The sequence below is a fragment of the Mus pahari genome, chromosome 2 (genome assembly GCF_900095145.1).
Source record: "Mus pahari chromosome 2, PAHARI_EIJ_v1.1, whole genome shotgun sequence".
In the NCBI taxonomy this organism is placed as follows: domain Eukaryota; kingdom Metazoa; phylum Chordata; class Mammalia; order Rodentia; family Muridae; genus Mus; species Mus pahari.
In genome coordinates, this window is record NC_034591.1 from 129,675,641 (window position 1) to 129,699,754 (window position 24,114).

Sequence of the window (24,114 nt, forward strand, 5' to 3'; positions counted from 1 at the left end):
GACCATTCAGTCAACATGTATGGACTAAGCACCTGGTGTGTCCCAGCCGCTCTGCCCAGCACTTTATAGGAACACCCTTGCCTGACTATCACAAGATGGTCCCCATTGTCCCCACATTACAAATGAAGGAAACAAGACCCAGAGAGGCAGCCTCAGTGGCTGAACCAACACTCTGAACCCAGATCTGAGTCCAGACCCTACCTATGCCCTTGCCACCCTGCTGGATAGCAATAACCCCTGAAACTCTCAGCGCATGTCATAGCAAGCCAGCTTGAGCTCCACCTCTGAGGCTTCATGTCGGTTCAGTTGGTAGAAAAGGGGCCTCCCAAGGCAGAGGCCCTGTTGAATTACATGGATCACCAACAGCAAGAAGGGCAAGAACAGACCCAGGACTGCGGCCAGGTCAGTCAGGTGACAGACACACACGAAGCTGATTTGCACTCTCCAGTGCACCCCAATCCAATGCCAAAGAGATTCTGGAAATTTCCGAAACCCACCAAGTGCTAAATAACTGACACATGTGTCCCCAACAGGGTGGCAGAGGAAGGTGGTTGCTCTCAAATACACCAAGTTCCTGCTCAGTGGACTCTCCACCAGCACCCTCTCTCTTCCTATGCAGGTGCACACACGCAGACACACACTTAGGATCTTTCTTCCCACACTGCACTCCCCTTCCCAAAGACACCAGTCTTCAACTCACCCCTCCACATCTTCTGGTCACATCAGAGGTGTCAGGAGCTGCACAGTGGAGCCCATGTCTTGTTGACTCTAGGGACTGTGTGACCCAAGTTCAGCTCTAGAAAGGGGGAGAAACGGTCATGGTTAGAACTGTTGGGTAGGGATGGAAGTACATTCTTGAGTGCATGGTTACTCCTCCCCCATTGGCTGGCCCAGTCACATAGCTCTCAGGCCATCTGCTCCTTAAGGCTGCCTTGTGGGCCTCTCCCCTCCCAGGTTGTAGGCTCATCTTAGGGAAGCAAGTGCACCAGTCGGCAGTAATTGAGGGACATCACCCCATCTGTGGCTGGCATGCGCTATGAGGGGGGATGTGTTGGAATGGTCACAGTGTGTGCTCTGGGGAGGAGAGAGAGAGAGAGAGAGAGAGAGAGAGAGAGAGAGAGAGAGAGAGAGAGAGCGCTTCCTTGTACAAAGAGCCCAACCTTTCAGAATTCCTGCTTCTCGACCACCCACCCATCCACACATCTGTCATCTCTTTATTCATTTCTTTGCCGCTTTTTATTTTGAAGTAGTTACATCACTTCAGAGGAGGCTGCAAAGAAATGCACAGAGAGGCCCTGCGCCCTTCCCACAGCCGTATCAGAGGCTCACGTCTTGGATAACCAAGCTTATCATCAGAACCAGGCAAATGACCTTAGACACGTACGTCTTAAAGCCCATCCACATGGGCACACACGCACAGGAGCTGCACACATGTTCACACACTCACAGGAGCTGCACACACGTGCATGCTCTTGTGAGTGGCTCCATGTTACCATCACCACAGTCAAGGCACAAAACTGTCCCACACCACAAGGCCTCCTCCATTCCCTCTCCACCTCATCCTGCTCTCTGGCTGCAGAGTAGTCTCCATCAGCGACATGATAGACAGAAAGCCAGGTGCTAGGTGAACTTCCTGAAACCAGCTTTTTGTGTTTTCCATAATAATTTTCTGGAGACTGAGCTAGACTTTCTCTGTGTGTGCTCAGAGATCAGAGGAGGGGATCAGGCTGTATAATTTTCTTGCTTATTTCCTTGAGACCAAGTCTCTCACTCAACCTGGAGCTCGGCCGGCACCTCCAGCGTTCATCCTGTCTTGGGGCTGAGGCTACAAGTATGCACGAGGTGACTATGCTCATTAAAAACAAACAAACAAACAAAAAGGTATAGGGGATTTGAACTCAGGTCCTCATGCTTGCACAATAACCACTGAGTCAACCCTCCCTGACCTCCTTGCCCTATTGTCTAGGTTTTGCATGATTCAGTGGAAGACTGTGAATGGATGGGCCACAGTGTTACCATTTAGTGATCAAGGCTATTCAGGTTATTACACAATGTTGCAGAAGCTAGTAAGAATAACAGGCTGCTATGAATAGCCGTTGTATCAGTGTTGTTTAGGGTGTGGGTCAATACAAGTTTCCATTTATTTGTAATGAATGGCCCAAAGTATGATTGGTGGATCAGATGGTAGAAGCACAGTGTTGAATGAGATCCCTATGTCATCCGATGGAGTGGTTATCCTGTGTTACACTCCTGAGAGGCCATCCGAGTGACCAGTCTTTTGGTGTTCTCATCAGGGCCTGCCATTCTGATGGAGCTGGCTGCTGCTACCTGTGGTTTATCATCTGCAGTTCCCTAGTGGCCAGCCATGCCGGGAGCCTTCTCAGGTGCACTTTGCTGACTGTACAGCATCTTCAGAGGGATCTCTCCATGCATTTTTCTCAGTATCTAATTGACTTGATTGATTTTTTTAAAAATATATTTATTTTATGTCAAATGTCATGTGGAGGTCATAGCGCAACTTGAGGGTGGCATCGGGGTCCTGGGTCAAACTCAGGTCCCCCAGACTTGGCACCTTTCCCTGCTGGGCCATTCACTGACCCTGATTTTCTTTTAAACTAAGTTTCTGTGTATATGTTAGGTATTAATACTTTATTGCCCCATTAGTAGATAGCATTTCTCCCCCACTTCTTCGAATATTGTCTAAATTTCATTTTCAGTAGTTTATTTGCTGCTCAGAGTAGATCACTATGGATTCATACTGCTTGGGATTTGTTGAGTTTCTTGGCTCTTCAGAGGTAGGTGTGTGCGCGCGCGCGCGCGCGTGTGTGTGTGTGTGTGTGTGTGTGTGTGTGTGTGTGTGTGTGTGTACCAATTTGGGGGAATTTTTCAGTCATTATTTATTCATATACTAATACTTTTCAGCCTTTCTCTTTCTCTTCCTCCATGCATCTGGTGACAGGAGCCTTGTTGACAATCCCATAGGACCCTAAGGCTCCACTGACACATTTGCTTTTCCTGACATTTTCTCTTTGTTATTTAGATCAGGTAATTTCCATTATTCTATATTTGGTTTAATGAGTCTTTCTTCAGTCCTCTCTTGTCTGCTATCAAGCACTGAGTGTGGGTCCTTTTATTTTATTTTATTTTATTTTATTTTTAATTTTCTGGAGTGCTTTTCTGTTCTAAAATTTCCATTTGATTTCTCTATTCTTTTTTGATTTTTTGAAAGTCTGATTCCAGTGTAGTCAGAGCAGTTCCCCGAAGTATGCTTTCACTGGCTACCGTGAAATCCTTGTTAGCTGGTTCTTGTATCTCTTGACATCTGGGTTGGCATTTGTCAATGGCTCTTTCCACTGAGCCTGACTTCTTCCTGGTGCTTCTGATAAGAGTGAATTTCCCTGGAAATATCACATCACGAGACTCACTCATACCTTCTATTTCCTCTGCTCTACTCAGGCAGATGCAGGGGAATGCCTGCTTGCTAATTCCCCACAGGGACACACACCCACCTTTTCAGGTCAGCCTCTGCTGGTGGGGGGTTCCTTGCTGTTGCTGAGAAGGGCTAGGAATCCCTCTAGTTGGAGGGTCTGGGGTCCTTGCAGCCTCCCATGGCCTTCTGCATTATAGCCTGCTGATGGTGGAGGTCCCATCTCCCATTCCATGTTTCTTGGTGACTGGCTGGGACAGTCGCCAGCATCTGGAGTATGCATTTGACCCTTGCATTCTCTAGGGCAGTGGTTCTCAACCTTCCTAACACTGTGACCCTTTAACAGCTCTTCATGTTGTGGTGACCCCAACCATAAAATGATTTTTATTGCTACTTCATAACTGTAATTTTGCTGTTATGGATTGTAATGTGAATATCTGTGTTTTCTGATAGTCTAAGGTGACCCCCTGTGAAAGTCATTTGACTCCCGAAAGGGTCACGACCCACAGATTGAAAAGGGCTGCTCTAGGGTGGGGGCCGTTGGGTATGGCGATTGTCAAGGCTTCAGTTCTAGTTTCTTCAGTTTGACTCTAGGATAAATTTGGTCATGGAAAGACCCAGAGTTTCCACCATGGGATCCTGGGGCCTCTTCCCACCCCGGGCCAGCTTGTGTTCCCCCTTCATGTGTAGTTGTTCTGAGTGTGTTGGGGGCTTTCAGCTGTTCTTACAGAGGAGATCCTGTCTAGTGACTCCACTCCAGCCTGGAAGTAGAAGCCGCTAAACATGTGTTTTCCTCTGTGTTTTCCAGAATTCTCTTCATGTTCCACGTGTGTTTTCCCCTTTAGCCTGGGCTGGTCTAGAACTCTCTATGTAGCAGAGGCTGGCCTTGAACTCATGGCAGTCCATCTGCCTCAGTCTCCCAGAGCTGAGATCACAGGCATGTGCTACCATACTTCAGCTCATCTTCCAGGAATGCCTGCTATCTTCAGTGTCTACTGGCTTCTCATCTGTCTCAGGAGAGACCTTCCTTTCAGTCAGGTGACAAGGGAAACTGGAGCCTCTGGGGTGTTTTCCCATTCAGAGCTGTTGTCAGGATGCTTGTTAGCTGGAGTCAACCTATGAAGTTGAAGAGTCGGTGAATTTTAGAAACCCAGATTGGAATTGTTTTCAGGGTCTCAAGGCCCAGCTCTGCTAGGTCTCTGTAAGGAACATGGAGACCTGGCCAGCGCTGACCTCACCAATGGTGTGAATCAAGATGCGAGTGCTCCCTGGGCCTTTCCGGCTGTGCCAGCTGCTCAGCCTGCCCCTTCAGCACTGGCCTTTGTGCTTGCTCTCCTCCCCTCCACATCTCTGAACCACAGAAGGGGAGGTTCTTTACCTACCTTTCTTATCTACCAACTGTCTTCTAACAGTTCCTGTGCTAGCATCTGGGTCCTCAAAGTCATTCTGCTGGGGTGGGGTGGGATGGGACCTTTAAGAGGTGTGGCCTAGAGGGAGGTGGGCAGGTCACTGGGATGCTGCCCTCAAAGTAACCCAGAGCGATCTCATGGGAACCTAGTTGTTCTCGTTGGAGTGTAGTGTTAACAGAGCAAGATGAGCTCTCTTATCTGGCTTCCTCCCCCACACCTTGTACAGTGAGTCCACCCATGAAGGCCTCAAAACTGTGAGCTGAACAAACTCTTCCTTATATCTTATGGACTATGACAGAAAACCAACCCCATGCCCAGGTCATGCAGTTTCCTACTGGCTGCATGCTGACCATGTGACTTCAGCCTTATACATCTCTAGGGTTCTGTACCCAAAGTCTGCTTTATGTCTTCTTTATTGTTTTCTAAGTCTATGTGACACTTAAATTTCATGATCAACTTGACTAGATTTATAGTCACCTAGGGCTACAACTCCAGGGTTATCTGTAGTACCTTCTCATAAAGGTTTAATAGAAGAAAAAGCAAGACCCCATTCTGAATGTGGATGGCACCATCACATGGGCTGGGGTCCCAAACTGAATACAAAGAAGAAAGTGGGCTGAGTGCCAGGGTCCATTCCTCTGCTTCCCACACTCCTGCCACTCTGACTTCTCCACCAGGGTGGACTGTATCCCTAAACTATGAGCCAAAAATCCAACCTCCATCTTTAGCTGCCTTCATTGAGTATTCTGTGACAGCAACAGAAAAGTGCCCTCCTAAGCTTTTTGGAGGTCTCAGACCTCCAAAAAGTGACACATACACATAGTGTCCATAGTGACACAGACACATCAGGAGCCATTTTCACCAGCGACAATAGTTGAACAGCAATGTTGAATGAAGATTCTGGAGGTTCAACACAAGACTACGGTGGGCACTGTGTACTAGGGTCACCCTATTCTCCACTGCCACACGCTTGTGGTCATGAGTGTCCTGGATGTAGTGGTGAGAATGGTTGGTTTTATGAACTTTCCACACCTGAGCACACAGAGGGTGGCATGTGATACTTGCCTCTGGATGCTGATGGAAGGAAAGCATATGTTCAGTCCTCCACAATGCTGGTTGCTGTAGCGGCTGTTTTCACGGAAGGCCACTTGAATGTACATGATTGGCAAATGATGGTTATTGAACTTGGGTGTTTGGCAGGCAGTTTCTCCAAAGTGTACTGGGTGTGCCCATCTCTCCAAGGAAAGCAATGGGCAGCACTTGTTGCCAAAGATAGGAATCTGAATTCTTATTCATCAAAATGAAAACCTTTGAGAAAACGTGTACCTGTTGTTGGGAGTAGTTTGTCTGCTTCTCTGAAGGAGAGAGAGAGAGAGAGAGAGAGAGAGAGAGAGAGAGAGAGAGCTGCCTGCCAGCAGAGTCAAGGCAGGTCTGTTGGTCTGCGTCTATTGGCCTGCTGAGGCATGGAATGATAAGTGGAGGTTCACTTGAGGCTCAAGGCAAGGGGCTAAAGATTCTATTGACCTTGGTAGAAGGAATAGGGAGGTTTATGGATGAGAACAGATATCTTATGTGTATATTTTTGCAGTTGTTTTGTTAGCTTGTGGCTTTGCTTCCCCTAGTACTGTATAGTATAAAAAAGTGAAGAAAAATAAGCTCATAGCTGACATGGTATTGACCTGCAGCCCTCCCATACCTGTCTCTTGCATCTTCTTTCTGCCTTTCTTGTAATCATCTTCACTCCCCCCTTAGAGGCTGTTCTACTTCATGCCAGCTGGGCCAGTACAACCTGTCACTGTAAGCTCAATGGTCCTCAGTCCTTAAGATGTTTTTCTTAAGAGGTTAACAGTTAGGCTACAAAGCATGATTTCTTAAAACCGAAACTGCATGAGAAAATGGACAAAGAACCTGTGTGTGTAGAACTCAATGAACAAGATGTGGTGTTACAACACTGAGCATAGGCAAAAGGGTCGTCACATAGTGGTGAGTCACCTGGTGAGCGCTCACTGGGTAAAGACAGTTGGCACTGAGTCAGGTGACCTGGGTTTGATCCCCAGGACCCAGGTAAATGTAGAAGAAAACTGGTTTTGAAAAAAATTGTCCTTTAATTTCCACATGTGTGCAGTGGCTCACATGTCCACGTGATGGAGTGTGTGATCATTTACACATTCTTTAAAAAAGGATCCATTGAGATGTAAAACAAATGTGTGGCTCACAGTCACCTGTAATTCCAGCTCTAGGGGAATCTGGCACTCTCTTCTGGCCTCATGTGTATAAACCCACACATAGATATACACATATACACATAATTAAAAGTAAAAAAGAAATCCTTAAAGCCAGTGTCTACCTGAAACCCTGAAATCCCAAATGCTCTCAAAATGGAAACAACTGTTGGGTGTTTTAGCATCTGTACCTGCTGAGCTATTTCCTCCAGTCCCTGGTTTGATATCTGAGCCAGGGTTTCACAATGTAGTTAAGGCTAGCCTTGAACCTACTATCTTCCTACTTCAACTTGCTGAGCTTATGGTCACATGCACATAGTGAGCACAATGATACTCTTAACGAGACAAGTAAAATGAAGGGTAAGCTATCCTTATGAGATGGGGGTTAGTTAGATAAGTTATTTGATAGCTATAGGAGTAAGTTATTGTGCATATATCAAAACAGTGTTTTCAAATAATTTAATGACCCAGGCAAATATCTGAAACTCAAGAAAAAATGAAACTAAATACAATTTCAGTTTATATGACTCTAACTAGACTCTTACTGTATGCAGTGTTTAGAAAGAAGACATTGTGCTAAAAGACATGAGGTCCCTCGGGATCCCAGCACCTGCAAGACGAAGATTTTGGTTCTTTTACAATATGCTTCTAACTCCTTATATTATATAGTAAACATGGCACATGGAGCCTTTGTGCTGGGAGGCCATACACCCTTGTCCTGTGAATGGGTCTTTTCTCCATGCCCACATTCTATTCACCACAAAGTGCCTGAGAGCTGAGATGTGGGGTTCAGCAGGAGGGTGCCCCTCCCCCATCCTGTCCCATATCGTGTTCCCCTGGGACCTTCCCCTCCCAGTCCCTCTGTCCAAGCTGAGACCTCAGGTGGAAGCAAGGAGCTAGCAGGGTCTCAGGTCCCAGCCTAGTGGCTCTCCCACCAGCCTCCCCACTTGCTGGGCCCACTTGGACATAGGAACTTAAATACCTTGGACAGCTCCATTCTGCATGCTGGAGGACTTTCCCCTGCCAGGAACAGAGAGGCTCTCTCAAAGCCCCCACTATACCTGCCTCTTCTCCCTGAGGTCTACTTGTCCAGGTTGATGATGTCAAAGTTCCACTAATGATTTCCCTGTCCTAGTCTGTGAGTAGGGAGGCTGAGGTGTTCCCGAAGGCCACATATCCCATACTGCCAGGACAGGAGCTGAGGCTATGGGGCTCCTCCACCGGGCTATGAATGTTGGCCTGAGTTCCAGGCCCACTGCCCCATCTGTGAGTGCTATACTCTTGTGAAATGTCCTCTCTTGAGTTGAAAATAACCCCTGAGCCATCTGCTGTACACCAACTCAGAGGCGGAAATGACGCCCACTGTACGGATTGAACACCCCAGCATCCTGCATGGCTGGCGACATGTGGAGAGAGGCTAGGCTTAGTGGTGGGGGCTGAGCACCTTAGGCACAACTCCCATAACAGATATTAGAAAAGAGCAGATGTTGGGAACCCACATCTTGGATCCCAGGACTGACTGCTGCTAAGCTTCCTGGCCTTACATTCCCTATTATAAGACGTAGATGTCTCTGAGCCCTTTCAGATCTGCTGAGATTGCACTGTATGGCTGTGTGCCACAGGGGTGAACATTCCTCAGAACTTTGGGGTTGGACAATTCATAGGAAGAAAGAAGTCATAAACCTAGCGGTTGGCTGGGGTGGGGTCACCCCACTCCCATCACCACCACTAATGAGAGCATCAATATATTAACAGTGAGACCTGGGGATTCAGACCATCCTCAGCATTCTTATGCCTGCTATTTCCCCGCAGGCCCCATTTTAAAGATAAGGAAATTGACTCAGAGAGGGAATGAGGATAGCTTGAGGTCACACAGCTGGTCAAGGCCTGTGATCTTCATCAATGGTTACATGGAACTTCCGATTGCTTCTTCTCAAGGTAGCTATAGACATGGACTTTGCACATGCCTCCCAGGGAAGCTAATCCCCCTGTAAGGCAAATTCATCTTGTACCAAAGCTGGAAAAGAACCAAGCCAGGAAACACATTCAGGCGAGGTGTTTGCAGAGCACGGTCCCAGCACTATAAAATGACACACACCCCCGCCCGAGCATCCCAGCAGGAAGGCTGGGAGAGTTGCTGTTCTCTATGTGTCTGACCTCTGCTTTGAAGGGAGGCCAGTCTCAGACTACCTTGCGGTCATGTGTCCTGGGCCCAGCCACTCCTCTTTATAAAGTGATGGGGTTAAACGAGGCAGGCCCCAGTATCCTTAGCTCTCCAGCCCTGCCCCACGTGCCTGCAGGACTATACATGCTGGATACCTGGGACGCCACTCCTTAGGCTCCCCATGGCATCCCAGTTCTTGGCCTTTTCTAGGACCACGTTATCCTGCAGATAGTGAGGAAGTTCTAGGGAGGTGGCTCCAGGGGTGCCCATTCTGAATCACACATAGGGCGCTGGGCACACACATCAAGTGTTAATGTATAGCAGGGACACCTCCCCAAGACCGTGCAGCCTGGCTGATGGCTCAGTCTATAAAGTGCTGGCCATGCAAGCATAAGGACCAGGGTTTGTTCCCCAGCACACACACTTAAAAAGCTAGGCATGGAAGCATGTGCCTGTAATGTTAGTGATGAGGATGTAGGGATAGGAGAATTCTGGGGACTTGCTGGCCAGTTACCCTACCCGAACCAGCAAGTTCCAGGCTCAGCAAGAGACCCTGCTTCAAAAATAAAGATGGAGGGAGACTGAGAAAGACCAGACATCAACACTTGTCTCCCATATGTATGTGTACACACACACACACACACACACACACACACACACGTGCACATGTACATACTCATGAACACACACATGCACACACCTAATCCTCACAGCAGCATGGAGTCGTGACAGAAACCAATGGGACAATAGAGGGGCAGGCAGGGTCCACTGCCCACCCACATCTCCATCTCTCCTAGAGATATCGCTCCCCAGCCCAGCCCTCCACCCATGGTGGGTGGTGTTGGCAGTTAGTATGCGAATAGTTCTGTTTCCTTGCCTTGGGTGGGAGCACCATGAGCTGTGGGCGTATACTAGCTCCCACTGTCCCCAGTGTCCCCAACTGCCCACAGTGGTAATGTATTGCTTGGCGACACCTCTGTCCCTGTCTGGCCCCACTCCCTCTCCCTTTCCAGCCTTCTTTGGCCTTGCCCATGAGTGTGAATGCCAAGATTGGTTTCTATAAACCATGGGCTGAAGACCAAGGCAAGGCTGGCTTCTGAGAGGGCGTGGCCTGAGGCAGGGAGGCCACTAAGTGGGAACTAAGTGCAAACGAGAGGGCTCAGGAGCAAATGAGAGGGTTCAGGAGCAAATGATCATGGAGGAATATTAACCACGCCACCCTTTCATACCTTCATTCACTCATTCGTCCATTCACTCATTCACTCGGTCAGTCAAAGGATTTTTTGAAGTTCTATTTCTATTTTTAGCTATGTGCCTGTGTCTGCTTGGGAGTATGTGAATTTGAGTACTGGTATCCATGGAGGTCAGGAAGGTGTGTCTAGACTTCTCCTTTGGGCCCTGGTCTTTCACCTAAGTGGAGGATCAGATAATGCCTTCTGAGAAGGTATTCTCTTCTCAGTAGCAGTGCCCCTTACTGGGGACAGTAAGCAGACTTACAAGTACATATGGTGCCTAACTTGTGTGACCTACCCCGTGTCTGGTGCAGGGTGGATACGGCAATGCGATGCAGGGGCAAAGCTGTCATATTTAGCATGTCATATTACTTAGGCCAGAGGCGAAGAACTATGGGGTGCAGAGCGATTAAAATTTACATTTCATTTTCCTCTCTCTCTTTCCTCCTCCTTTCTTGTCTCCCCACCTCCCCTTCCTGCCAGGACCCATGCTCTCAGGACATACAGGTGACATAGATTCTGCTCTTGGACCCTGGGGATGACAGAGAAGTGAAAAGCACAAAACAGTCCAGGGAACCAATTCCAGCTCAGGGGTGAGGGCCAGGGCTCCAGCTCAGGGGTGAGGGCCAGGGCTCCAGCTCAGGGGTGAGGGCCAGGGCTTCAGCTCAGAGGTGAGGGCCAGGGCTGCAGCTCAGGGGTGAGGGCCCACAGCAGCAGCAGCAGCTGATTCTGCTCAGTGATCAGGACCTCAGAGAAGGAGACATGCGTCTCCAGCAAGGGAAGTCACCAGCTAAGGCACAGCATGGCTTTTCCCAATTTGAGCCAAGGAAGCCTGCCATCCACACATGTTCTTAATATCCTGCCATGGTGTTAAAAGCCTCCAGACCTTGATGGCAATCACTTACATCCTAAGAGAGGGCTGGGGAAGTCGGCCTTAGGGAGTCTTATGACTAACCAGCTAGTGACAGAGAGCAGAGGCTCTGAAGACTGTGGACAGAGAAACCAGAGAGCAGAGAATATGAAAAGGCAAAAGTTGTCCACTATAATAAGAGGTTGCAAGACACACTGACACTTGAAGCCTGCACTGAGCCCCACAGGAGGTATGTGTGTGCACACTGTGCTGGGGGGGGGGCATAAAATATTTCACTTAGCTGTGGAATACATATTTTCAATGTTCCTTAGGGCAAAATTAACTAATTTTTTTCTGTTTAAGACATGAATAAGCAGGATGCTAAACTTACAGTTTTCCATTTCTGAAAGTACATTTTTCTCCACACAGCGCTTTGTGGATCCAGGCTGACCTGAGGCTTTGCAGGCCTCCTATCTTTTGATAATAAACACTTTTCCCTTCCGGAACACATTTTCCTCTCCCATGGAATGTAACAAGAGCGCGGTTCCAAGAAAGCCCAACTTCACAGAACACACATCCAGACTTGGCATGTCCCTTCCTGGCTCCTTGGCTGCCTGGCCACTAGTATCATATGCTTCTCTGGTCACAGCAAGAGACGTGTCACTCCCAGCTCTACAGAGTCAGTTGTAGAAGAGGGTTCAGCAGTAGGAAGCCATGCTGATGAGGTCACTGTGCCATCTCAGGGGAACGTTCACAGACACAGCAAGGGTCAGTCGGCAAGGCCTGGCAGGCACTCCTGTTAGGCTGCCTTGTTAAAAGGACACAGCTGGCCCACTGTCCCTGTGACTGCCTCTCTCTACTCTCCTTTGCTAATTACTGTGAATCTCACACTGTATGACTGTGGGGCTTTGCCATCCGTCCCCTGCACACAGCCATTCTGAACCCTAGTTCTTCAGCCAGGGATTGAGTGAAAGCATCTGCTGAGGATCACTGAGCGACTGAGGAAAGACAGCAAAGCAGGCAGCGTGAGTCCCAGCGTGGCTAGTCACTGGTGCACACCTGCGACAGCTTTGGCACACACTGAGTATAGCAGAGAAGGGGACAGAGACATTCAGCTCAGCATCAGCCTTGCTGAAGAGTGCCCTCCCCTGTAGCTCCTTTCTCCTTGACTCTGACTTCCAGGCCTTCGCCTCCCACAGCCCCTGGAGAGCAATTCAGGAATGTAAAGACATTTCCCATGGTGGTGAGATAGCTCAGGTACTAAAGGCACGTGCTGCCAGGCCTGAAGATCCAGGATGCAGACAGTGGAAGGAAAGAACTGATTCCTGCAAGTTGTCCTCTAAATGTACAGAGGGTTGTGAACACCTCATCCTATGAATGCACACACACACACACACACACACACACACACACACACACACACACACACACACACTTTCCTGCTCTATACTAATAGAAACAAACTTTCCTTCCTTTAAAAGGTCTTCTTCACTATTAATGTGCATGTGTCATGGTGCACGCATCGGAGGTCAGAGGACAACTTGGAGAAGTCAGTTCTCCCGCCCATTGTATAGGTTCTGGGGTCAAGCTAGTGGCATCAGGCTTGCTGGCACACACTTTTACCCACCTAGCCATCTCCTTAGCCTGCTTTTCTGTTTCTGTTTCAAACATCAGAGTTCAGACTTCTCACTTAGCCATTAGCTAAGAGCTACTACTCATGGCTATCTTATTCAAGAAAAGAATCAAATGTTGCAAATTTACCTGTTTTGTTTCTTTTTGATTTCCAGCAGTGCCTGGGCTGGCCAGTGGAAAGCTGGGGTGTAGAGCTGCTCCTGGGGTCTCTGGGCCATGCCACCCCAAACATGCCTTATTTCCCTCACTTGTTCAAAGCCCGCTCTGGCCTCTGCCGGAGCTGCTGGGAGCAGAACAGGAGGTTTGGCCAGGCCAGATATCTGAGGCCCTGGGCAGATGGAAATTGTGAACATGCATGGCTTTTTAACAATGGTAAAGATTACATAAGAAAGCCTAGCTGTGCCTATTGCAGCCTGGGTCCCTGCTTTTCTGTAGAAGTGATTTTGAACAATGTCAGAAGTTGCATAAGGCCCCTCCCGGCACCTGCCAGGGGCTGGGTTCTGGCTTTCGAGAGCTTGCCTGCAGCAGAGGAAGGAACACCCTTCCCACAGTCCGCCTCGGTGCCAGTGCCGGGTGACTCAGCTCCTGGCAGGGGCGTGGGTGGGAAACCACTTAGGTGGCACCAGGGAATCTGACAGCTTTGTTCCTGTAGAGTTTGGTAAAGAAAGGATGTGTGTGTGTGTGTGTGTGTGTGTGTGTGTGTGTGTGTGTATGTATGTATGTGTGTGTGTGTGTGTGTGTGTGTGTGTACATGTGCTTGTATGCATGTCTGCTTCCCACTGTATGGTATGCTAGGCCTGGGACAAGACAACAGTTTCCATCAGCTGAACCCCCTCAAAGGGGATGTGGCTTGATGCAAGCTTGGGGAAAGAGGCCGTCCTAGTTTGCTTTCTTACTGTAATAAACACCAAAAGCAATGTGAGGAGAGGGCTCAATTCATTTTATAACATACAGCCCATCCATCGTGAAGGGAGTCCGGGCAGGAATTGAAGCAGAGATCACAGAGGAATGCTTCTTACAGGCCTGTTCCCTTTAGCTCAGCTTCTTTCTAATGCCACCAGGCTCCCCTCCCCAGGGGTGGTGTCACCCAGAATGGGCTGCTTATTACCACATCAATCATTAATCAAGAAAATTCTTTGGCTGGAGAGATGGTCCGGTGGTGAAGAACACAGAATGCTCTTCCCAGGTTCAGGTCCCAACATCCACATGGCAGCTCACAACTGTCTGTAACTCCAAGATCTGACACTCTCACACAGATGCACATGCAGGCAAAACACCAGTGCACATAAAATAAAAATTAATAAACTATTAAAAAAAAAAAACAACTCGACAACAGAAAATGCTGCACCAACCTGGCTCCTGGCTAATAGAACAGAATCACTTCCTCAAATTCAGGCTCTCGCTTCCTAGATGACTCTAGTTTGTGTCAAGTTGAAAAACGAAAAAACAAAAAACAAAACAAAACAAAACAAAAAACCGACTAAGCAGCATTGTAGCCTTGTTGGGCTTTTTCACTAAATGGGCTCTGCTCAGGCTGAGGGGCTCCCATCCAATCCTTCCCACGTTCAGGTCCCAACACCAGTATCTTACAGAGTCTCCTGTCCAGCCAGGCCTGGTGTCTATGTGCAGAGTAGGAGACAGTGTACCATATATGCCAAACTGGCCTCCATATACAGTCAAGGATGACCTTGAACCTCTGATCCTCCTGCTTCCACCCAAATAATCCTGAGGTGACAGGCTTGCAACACCATAGTAATTTATTCAGTGCTGAGAATCAATCCCCGGGGTTTTAGCAAACTGGATGAATACCTCACCTACCATCGAAGCCACATCACTAGCCCAGTCCAGCCTACCCCAGCATGCCTTTTTGCTGCTGTTTGTTTGTTCTTTTTCATTCCATCGTCTTTAGAAAAAAATTCAGACTTAGACCCATTTTACAGATGAATAAGCTGAGGCTGGAGGTTGCCAAGGTGGCAGAGCTGGGATCTCAGCCCAGAGGTGTTTCCTGGATTCTGAAATGGGTCAGGCAGACCTTCCAAGGGGTCTGGAGATGTCTCTGAATGTGGACGCTCAGGAGGTCCCCAGAGTTCCTCACTGATTGGAGCTGAGGGGCTCATGGTAGACAACTGCCATTGCTTGTGGAAGTTCTGAGTGCAGCCTCTCCCCTTTGCAGATGGTCCTGTGAAGCAGGCATTAGCATCCCAGCCCACAGGAGAGGAGGGAGGAAGTGAAGGCCGAGCTCTCCAGGCCCCGTGACCTTCAGCTCCCGTCTGAGCAATGGGGACATATTAGAATCTCACCCTCAGATGACGTCAGGGTTAAATGAGGTAACACAAGGGAAGTGTTTTGGAGACTGTAAAATGCCGCCAGCATACTGAGGAGTATTATTACAGACTAAAATAGCTTGTTGGGGACGAGCAGGGGAGGCTCTGGATTCTGTCCTAGCTGTCTGCAGAGTGCTAAGGCGCTGTCTCCCAGAACCTGAAACGTCAGAAAACAAGGACCAGGTCTGCCTCAGTTTCCCTAGTGCCTAGCTCCACGTATGATCTAGGGAAGGTCCCCCAACATATCAGGCTGAATTATTCAGATTAATTTGAGACCAAGGAAGAGGATGGAGGGAAAACACGGGAACTACGGGCTGACAGTGGCCTCATGGGTAGGTGATCTCACCGAGGAGATTTGAGGACGGCAAGGACACTTTTAAAAGGGTATTGATAAAGAGGGGCATATAGTCACACTATTTAGTGCTCCTTATGTCTGACACCCACAGAGTGGGTGGAACTCAGGCCCAGAGAGGTGTTCAGAACTGGGCCATGCCTTAGGCTCCCTGCCCTGTGTAGGCTTGCTCAGAAAAGGGGGGGGGGTACCTGCCATTCTAACTGGGTGTGGCTTCTTGCAAGTGCCCTGGTGAAGGAATTGGGCATTTATCAAGATAAGGGAAACTTTCTGTTGGGTAAATATCAACACTTCTGAGATGGTTACTAAGGGCTTGAGCGGTTGCTAGGCTGCCAGCTGACCTCATGAAGGGCCATTGTTTGGTGTTCAATAAGCAGCCTTGAGTGGCATTCCCTAGTTCCCAAATCCCAGCCCCCCCCCCTCCAGGGGAGGGGTTCTGTGAAAAGAAGCAAGAGATTATAATTTAGCAGAGTGCCTGACAGAACCAAGCTCTTTCCTGGGGGTACTGTGGGGGTGGGACATAGCTTTTAAAAGCAAAGTACATAAAGATTTGAGTGCTGTGGCCACTGGGAACCCTGGGAATAAAGAATTCACCCCAAGTCCAGCACCTGGCCTTTTGTAAGTCCCTGGGACATGTGTCACCTCACCACTGTCAAAGTGGCCAGGAGAGAGGATTGTGATGACAACTTTCTCACTTCATGGAGGGGACATTGAGGTCCACAGGGACCAGCTTGCCCAAGGCCTCAAACCATTCTTGACTTCTGGGTGTGGCAGGCAGAAGTGAAACTTGTCCTTTTGAATTCCATAAGCAGGAACCCACTGCACCCAACGAGAGCTGGCTTCAAGTGACAGGCTGATGGACATATTCATGGAGTCTGCATAAGTGGGATCGGGAGAAGGCTCCTCAGTTAGGTCTTGAGTGGCCCATGCTCATGTGTAGAGGCTTCCTACCTGTGGTTCCTGGGGGCGGGGCACCACTGGGGAGTGATGGGAACTTGAAGAGGTGGGGCTGATTGGAGGCCTTAGGTCAATGGGGGTGAGCCCTTGAGGGAGGTCACGGAACCCTGGTTTCTTCCTCTCTTTGCTTCTGGCGTGGAGTTGAGCTGGGTTTTTTGTTTTTGTTTTTGTTTTTGTTTTCCTGCCAAGTTCTCCCAACAGAATGCACTGCACCTCCCCACCCCACGGGCCCCAAGGGAATGGGACAACTCAGTTACTCTGGACCATCTGAGAATATGAGCCCAAATGAGCCACCTCTCTCTTAGGTGTTTGGCTGGTGGATTCTGGTGAAGCATGGTCTAAGGAGTGAGGGGGCTCTGAGAGATGGAAATGGCTTCTCTCCAGTTTCCACTAGAAGCAACCCTGTCCTGATGGTGGCTTGCAACAACCTTGACCTGGACCCGCTGATGTTGCAACTTTGACCTGGACCCACTGATGCTGCAACATCAGCGGGTGACAGAGCTGTACGGAGTGGCCAGCATGGCCTCCATGTTAGAGGGAGGGATGGGACAGACTCAGTATGGCCTTTCGGGATAGACTGGAGTAAATCACAGGCTCCAGGAAGGAGGCGCCAAGGGGAGAATGCAGCAAAGGAGGCACAGCAGGCAGAACCATGGCAGGAGGCACAAACTCGTCTACATGTGCCTAGGCATGATCAAGAGACGGCAGGGAGCAGCACATCGTCGGTGCTCAGGAAACTACAATGACTGGGAATGTCATCCTGTTATTTATAACTATCACTTCATAAACTATGCACCACTGTCCCTACTGATGTCTCCCCCCTCCCTGTTTTACTAATCAGAATTTCTCATTCCCTGCCCCTGCCCCACAGAGGAGACTCTATATATTTACAGAGACCTTTCCAGGGAGAATATGACTGCCGCACCCCCTATGCAAAGGAGCAACAGGGAGGCACAAAGAGGTGAAGTGCTTTGTCTGTGGTCACACGGCTAGGGGAGGCAAAATCTGAATGGAGAACTGCGGAACATTTTAGGCCTTGCTTTTTCTACCAGGGATCTAGGCTGCCGAGTTGCTCATGTGCCAGCTTGACTCCTGCTGTCCCTTCATGATTCACGGCTGGCCTGCAGAAATGATTGGTCCACGCCAGCCCTGGCTATTCCTAGCGGCCTCTTTGCCCAGCTCACTGTGTTCTAGAATGATGGGGAGACTTAGGTCAGGTGCCCGCTGGCGGCTCAGTGAGGGGCTCTAACATGTAAGCATGGCAGACATAGCTCTGGCGAGCCTTGCCTTCCCCCTACTCCCTCTGCCTTGCTAAACCATTAGATTGCACTCCTAAGGCTAGCCCCCAAGGTCTATTCCCTTATTTGGCCACTTCCTCCTCCTGAGGCAGACCACTACAGTCTAGCTATAAAAGCACTGAAATCCAGCAATCAAAAGTCCCCTTTTGGCTCATCTAATTAACCTGTCCAATCAAAATTAAACACCTCATCTTAACACAGCGTTTCCCCTTTCCCTTTATAAACTGCCATTTGTCATAGGGCCAAATCTGTTTCCTCTCTATCCAAAGGCAGTCCCCTCCCCCCCCCCCCCCCCGCCTCCTTTGTTCCCTTCCCCTTTGCCCGCTATCTCCTGTCTTTGTCTCTTATTCCCTGCCCTTTGTCCCTCTTAGGCAAATAAATCTCGGTGCTAAGAACTTGGTCTTGGTGTGGTCTATGTGGATTCCAGTCCAGGCATGCGCAGAGCTAGTGACTTGGAAACAGCGGACTCCTGAGGACTCGGGGAAAAGGACTCCCTGGAAGGCCAACAAAGGCTATTCTGCTGGCCTTACTCAGTCCTCACATCTCTGAGCTACTGGGGGTGGAGTTGGGTCCCCAGGGTAAGGCTAGGAGGAGGGATGGCTGATATGGGGGCCACACAAGACGACCCTGAGGTTTCAGCGGGGCCTTTGGAGCTTTAGCTTCCTGTGTTTGGGTATCTGGCAGGGTAGTGGTGCTGGACACAGTAGCATGGGCTGCTTTTGGGAAGAGGGAGGGTGCAGGACTCCTGGGAAGAGCATATGTCACATAGGGATATTCTAGACTCTTACATCTGCCCATCTATTCATCTTGGGAAGAGGCAGGTCAGGACCGGAACCCAGAGCAGAGTGAGTCTGCTATCCTTATTGTTCCTGTGTGGTGAGTAGGCCATTTTGGGGGGAGGCTGGGGTGCTGGAGGTGAGCTACCTCTTCGCTACAGATGGCAGTGACTGAGAGATACTGATTAAAAATGAGGCAGAATTAGGAAGGACAGGAGAGGGCCCTGATAAGCTGTAAAAGAGATGGGACACTCACTGTGGGCTCTTGTGGGTGCCTGTGGGACCCCAGTCAGCCTCTGACAGGAGGCCCCAGGGCAGGGCACTCTGATTGCACAGCTCTGATGGGCTAATCCCAATTGGGGCTCCTAGGATAAAACTGAGCCCCTTGCTATGACCACAGCCAGTGGCCATGTACGGCAGGGCACATCCCAGCTGGAACCACAGGGAGCTGAGTGCTTGCCTTTTTCTTCTTGCTGGTGTGGCTGCACTAGGGAAGGGGAACCTTGAGGTGGTAGGAGGCACCTTTGCCTGCCTGTGTAAGGAACAAGAGACCAAAAGAGTAGGTGTTGCTGACATTCCCCCATCCCTGGATCCAGCCATGCCTGAAGTCCATCTGGGCAAGGTCCAGTCACTCAGGCCAATCAATTCCTTTTTGTGTTTAAGCCAGAAGGAGTTACTTGGATAGAAAGGGTCCTGGCTTGAGCTCAGAGCTGTCTTGGGCCAACAACATCAATGGAGATAGAACTCAAGGGAGAGAGGAAAAGATGGTTGTTAAGGGGGGAAGGATAGAAGAACAGGAAAGGAAGCTAGAAGGGAGGAGAAGGGAAGAGCGCAGAATGTGGTGACTAAAGAGAGTAGCAGAAGGTGGCCTTGCACACTGTAGGAGAGAGGGCCAGCTGCTCCTGTCACCTCCTCTGCTATTTATATACTCGGGGCTCTCAGCACAACGTCACACCTGTTCATCTCTGCCCTTCAAACACAGATTTGTTTCCCAACCTGTTCCAAATGAGATACTTTTCTTTCCCTAAAAGCACTGCCTGCTCCCGGCTTCCTTAGTGATGTCGCGTGGGTCCCAGGTTGAATGACATTAACTTGAGTGTGTGTGTGTGTGTGTGTGTGTGTGTGTGTCTGTGTGTGTGTCTGTGTGTGTGTGTGTGTGATGTGTTCCTAGATACAGCAGAAACCTCTAACACAATGTACCTTACAAAGAACCCAGCAAGGTATAGTGGCCGAAGATGGTGGAGGACCTCCAGCATCAATCTGCATAGAGATCAATCAATCTACATCACAGAGAGCAGCATTCCAGGTTGTGTAGCCTGTGGGTTAACATCAGGTCTCTGTGCGGGGGTGGGGGGGTGGGGTGGGGGTGCGGTTGGAGTGCTTGGAGTAGACACACGGAGCCCACAAGTGCCTTCCTTACAAGTTATTTTGGCTTGATGGTTAAGGAATGCCCAGGGCTGGAAGTGTGGCTCATTTGTAGAGTGGTTGCGTGGCATTCGGGAAGCCCTGAGTCCAATCCCTGCACCATACAAACCTGTTGTGATGGGGCATGCTTACGATCTTAGTACTTTGGGGGTCAGAGGCAGGGGGAACCAGAGATTCAAGGTCATAGAGAATTTAAGGCCAGCTTGGGCCGAAGGCTCTGTCTGTGGATTTTTAAAATAAAAAGAATAAAGGAATGTTTAAGGAGCCTGGAGTTCCTGGAGGAGTGGGGACTGGGCATCTGCACCTTCACAGGGAACTAGCCCCACACCCTGGGTGTTCACATCCTAGAGAGTTCCCCCATTTAGGCCTGCGGCAGGCAGGCAGGCAGCCCATACTCCTGAGCTGCTCAACAAGGTACCTTTTAAGTTTCCGCATGGAGCAATTTGGTTTCCATTTTGGGAGGAGTCAAGTGGCTGCAATGTTAAGGAGAACCACACTGGCCTCACGCAGTCTTTGATCGGGGTGCGTTTAACTCCAACTCTCCAAACCTGAGTAGCAGGCTGAGACCCTTTCAAATACAGAAGGCAATTAAATTTTCACAAAAAGAAGTAGGGACTCGCGGGATAATGAGACGGGAACGGCTCAAAGGCAGCTGCTGAGCTGAAGAGAAGCCAGCAAGAACCAGAGAGCTGCAGTGTAGTGGACACCTTTAATAATGAGGCGTTACTGCCAATCATGATGGAGCCCTTGGGAGCCAGGGCTCTGCAAAAGCAATATATGTCCCCAGATTCTCAGATAGCTTGGAACATATGCACAGGACTGACCTCGGGGGTAGGAGGGACAGAGCTGGACCTCCCCTCATCCCATGCTATAGTCCACCAAGGCACATTGTGACTCTTTGTCCCATGCCCCAGCTCATCACCTCATACCCAGGCTCATCACCACACACTGCTGCCCATTGCTTATCGACAGGTCCTGTGAATGAGTCACTTGGCATCCATCCTGTCTCTTCTCCGCCACCACCGCTACCATCTCTGGCTTGAAGGAGGTGGCACCTTCCACCTGTCCTCTGATGCTCCATTCAAACTTTGTCCCACTATGCTTCTTCAACAGTGAGGATGCCATTCACGTATCCCCTGACATCCCCACTGTATCCTCACAGTACCATGTCCTGTGTGGTGTATGGGACTGCCAGGCACATGATTCTTCCCTACCCCTGGGCCTTTGCAAGTACAGTTCCTTCTGCCTGCGATAGATATTTGCATCCTGCTTTCTCTCTCATAAACACCTCTGATCAACCAGTTACTGCTACAGGGAAACCTTCTCTGGCCCCTAGGGAACTGTTCCATGATGCTGCCCTGTGCCCAACTCACAGAACTTCACTGGGAGCAGCCACATGCCTGTATGGCAGTTTATTTCCCATCTCTACACTTGGCCCCCGAACTCCTGGAAGCAGAGTCTTTTGTGTGTAGCTACATTTTCCTTGCCTGATGCTGTGTCACCTTACATGTCAGAAGCCCTCAAATGACTCCGGGAAGAACAAAGAGAAAGGTGATCTAGGAATGCCTAATCAGAGAGGGTAGAGTACAGTCAGGGTCTAAACATCACACGCTAGCACAGCCTGTGACTCCCTGGCACCCCAACATTCATCTGCAGGTCCTGACACATGGATGTCAATCTTACTTTATGGATGGAGAAACAGGCTCAGAGAGATGAACTGGTTTACTTAAGGCCTTGGGACTTCAAGTAGCAGAGTTAAGCTTTGAACCTAGTCAAAGGCTAAATTGCTACATATTAGAGCATCTGTTAAAATGTAAACAAACTGAACTTCCACCAGCAGGAACTAAGTTACAGTCTCCATTCACATATTATGTAGTAACAAATGATCGAAGCTTCCTTGCAGCTGAGCCTGTGTTTGACAGCTCTGGGTTCCTTCTGTGCTTCTGCAGCTAGGAGACTCACAGTCAGACTTAAAGCAGTCTTGGTGTGACGCAGCCTCCTGATGCTGTCATCTTCCTGTCTTTCAGCATCTCCTGAGCTCATGCTTCATTTCTTTGACTGTAAAGAGCCTTCGCTGCCGGGTTTCCAGCAGTGACACAGCCAGGTGCTGGCAGCTTGGGGTCAGCCTTGTACAATCTAGAAACCAATGCTGAAGCTTGGACTCTGTCCACCCCTCTACCGGCTACAGAGTCAGCCTCAGAGAGGGAGGAGCCAGGATAACTGCTTTTGAGCTCCCCGAATCACACAGCCCAGGCTTCCCTAAGAGGACATGAAGTAAACCAGGCCACTGTGTCAATCATCTTAGAAAATGACATTGAACCCCTGCAAGCAACCCTCCAGGGGCATCCTCCTTTTGCAAGAGAGGAAAGTAGAACTTAGAGAGGCTAAGCCACTTGTCCAGAGACACACAGCTCTTAAGTAGCAAAGCTAGGTTTAGAAGCAAGTTGGTTCCTGCTTTGACATCGATCTGTGGGGCCCAGTTCCACCCATCATGGCCCTAGTAGGTAACTCTACATGCAGAGCAGACTGGCCTACTGATATTGGACATTGATTGGTTTCTTTGTGTTTCCTGGACATGGGAGATGTGGTGAGAAGGGGTGAGGAGAACATGGCAGAGGCAGGAATGGACAAGGGGCAGGAGCAGCAGTTGGATGAAATGAAAGAATGGTATACACACACACATACACACACACATATGCACACATGCACACACAGACACAGACATATAACACACACATATACACATGCACGTGCATACACACACATGTACATACATACACATGAGTGTGGGCACACACATATCCATGCATGCATGTACATGCTTGCAAATGTGCATGCACACACATTCATAGACACACACATGGACATACACAGACACACATACACAGACACACAGAGACACACATACACACATGCATGCACACACATATACCCACAGACATGTGCACACACACAGACATGCATGTGCGTGCATGCACGCATATACACACACATACACACACGCGCACACATGCACACATGCACACATGCTTGCGTGCAAGCATCCCCATTACCACAGGTAGGCATGGACACATGGAGAGATTAGAGGAAGCCTTCTGATGGTACCCCCCACTCCCCAGGATAAATCAGTCTGTCCTGAGGACTACCAGCCTGTGATTTTTCATGATTGACATTCGACAGTAAGGACCGAATGCATATGTTTGGGAAAATCATGTCTCCTGGAGAGGGGCAGTTATAAACATGGGCAGGGCTGATGTGTTGGCATCTTAGGTACCATGGGTGATGCTGTTGCTGCAGTTTTAAAAATGGTGCCAGTTAATGAAACTCTCAATGGTCCAGAACATAGCTCTCTACTGACCACCCTGGCATTTGCAGCCTTCAAAACTTCAGGAAGTATCAGAGGGTTAAGATGTCCCAGGCTCTGGGCTCAGCTTCAGGCAAACAGGATCCTTACTGATGACCACACCACAGGAGGTGTTCCATATGGTCATGGCAGGGCCTTTCTTAGACATGCCAGGCAGCCGTAAACCTCTAGCTACGGTGACAGCCGAGATGCCCCATCCATACTCACATCAGCCTCTGCCCCACAGCTGTCCCTCCTGGTACCAATATAGTCAAGAACCTCATTGCATTTTGCAGTTTAGGGGCAGTGATGGTAGGTTTGTGAACATGCATCCTGATGGCATTGCTTCCTGTGAGTGAATGCAGGCAAGTTTCCTGGCCCTTCTGAGATCCATCTCTGACACTGCCTACTAAGCAGGAAGAATCTCTTCTCCTGAGTAGGCGGTGTTAGATCAAACCAGCATTGCTAACTTTGTCTTTGGTTCGTGCTCATAGGAGAGGCCTGAGAGATGGCTGAGAATACAGGAACCTGCCCCTGTCTCTGGAATCTGAGGGTCCTGCTCATCAGCTGTGTGACACCGGGCAACCCACACAGCCTTTCTAAGTGTTTCCTTACCTGTCAACCGTTGGCAAATGCAGGGTTGCCACGAGGCTGGTGAACTAGTTCTTTGTGGAGGAGCGGGGGGGGGGGGGGGGGGGGGGGG

At 49.4% G+C, this 24,114-nt stretch overlaps 1 protein-coding gene across 8 annotated transcripts in view; it reads right to left on the bottom strand.

Annotated features, from left to right (window-relative positions):
* Nucleotides 1-24,114, bottom strand: part of Atp2b2 (ATPase plasma membrane Ca2+ transporting 2) — a 293,782-nt gene that overhangs the window by 177,410 nt on the left and 92,258 nt on the right. For all 8 annotated transcript variants that reach the window (XM_029535211.1, XM_029535206.1, XM_029535205.1 and 5 more), the window contains exon 3: nucleotides 701-796. The gene's annotated coding sequence lies outside the window, so the exon portion shown is untranslated. The remainder of the gene's footprint in view (nucleotides 1-700; nucleotides 797-24,114) is intronic.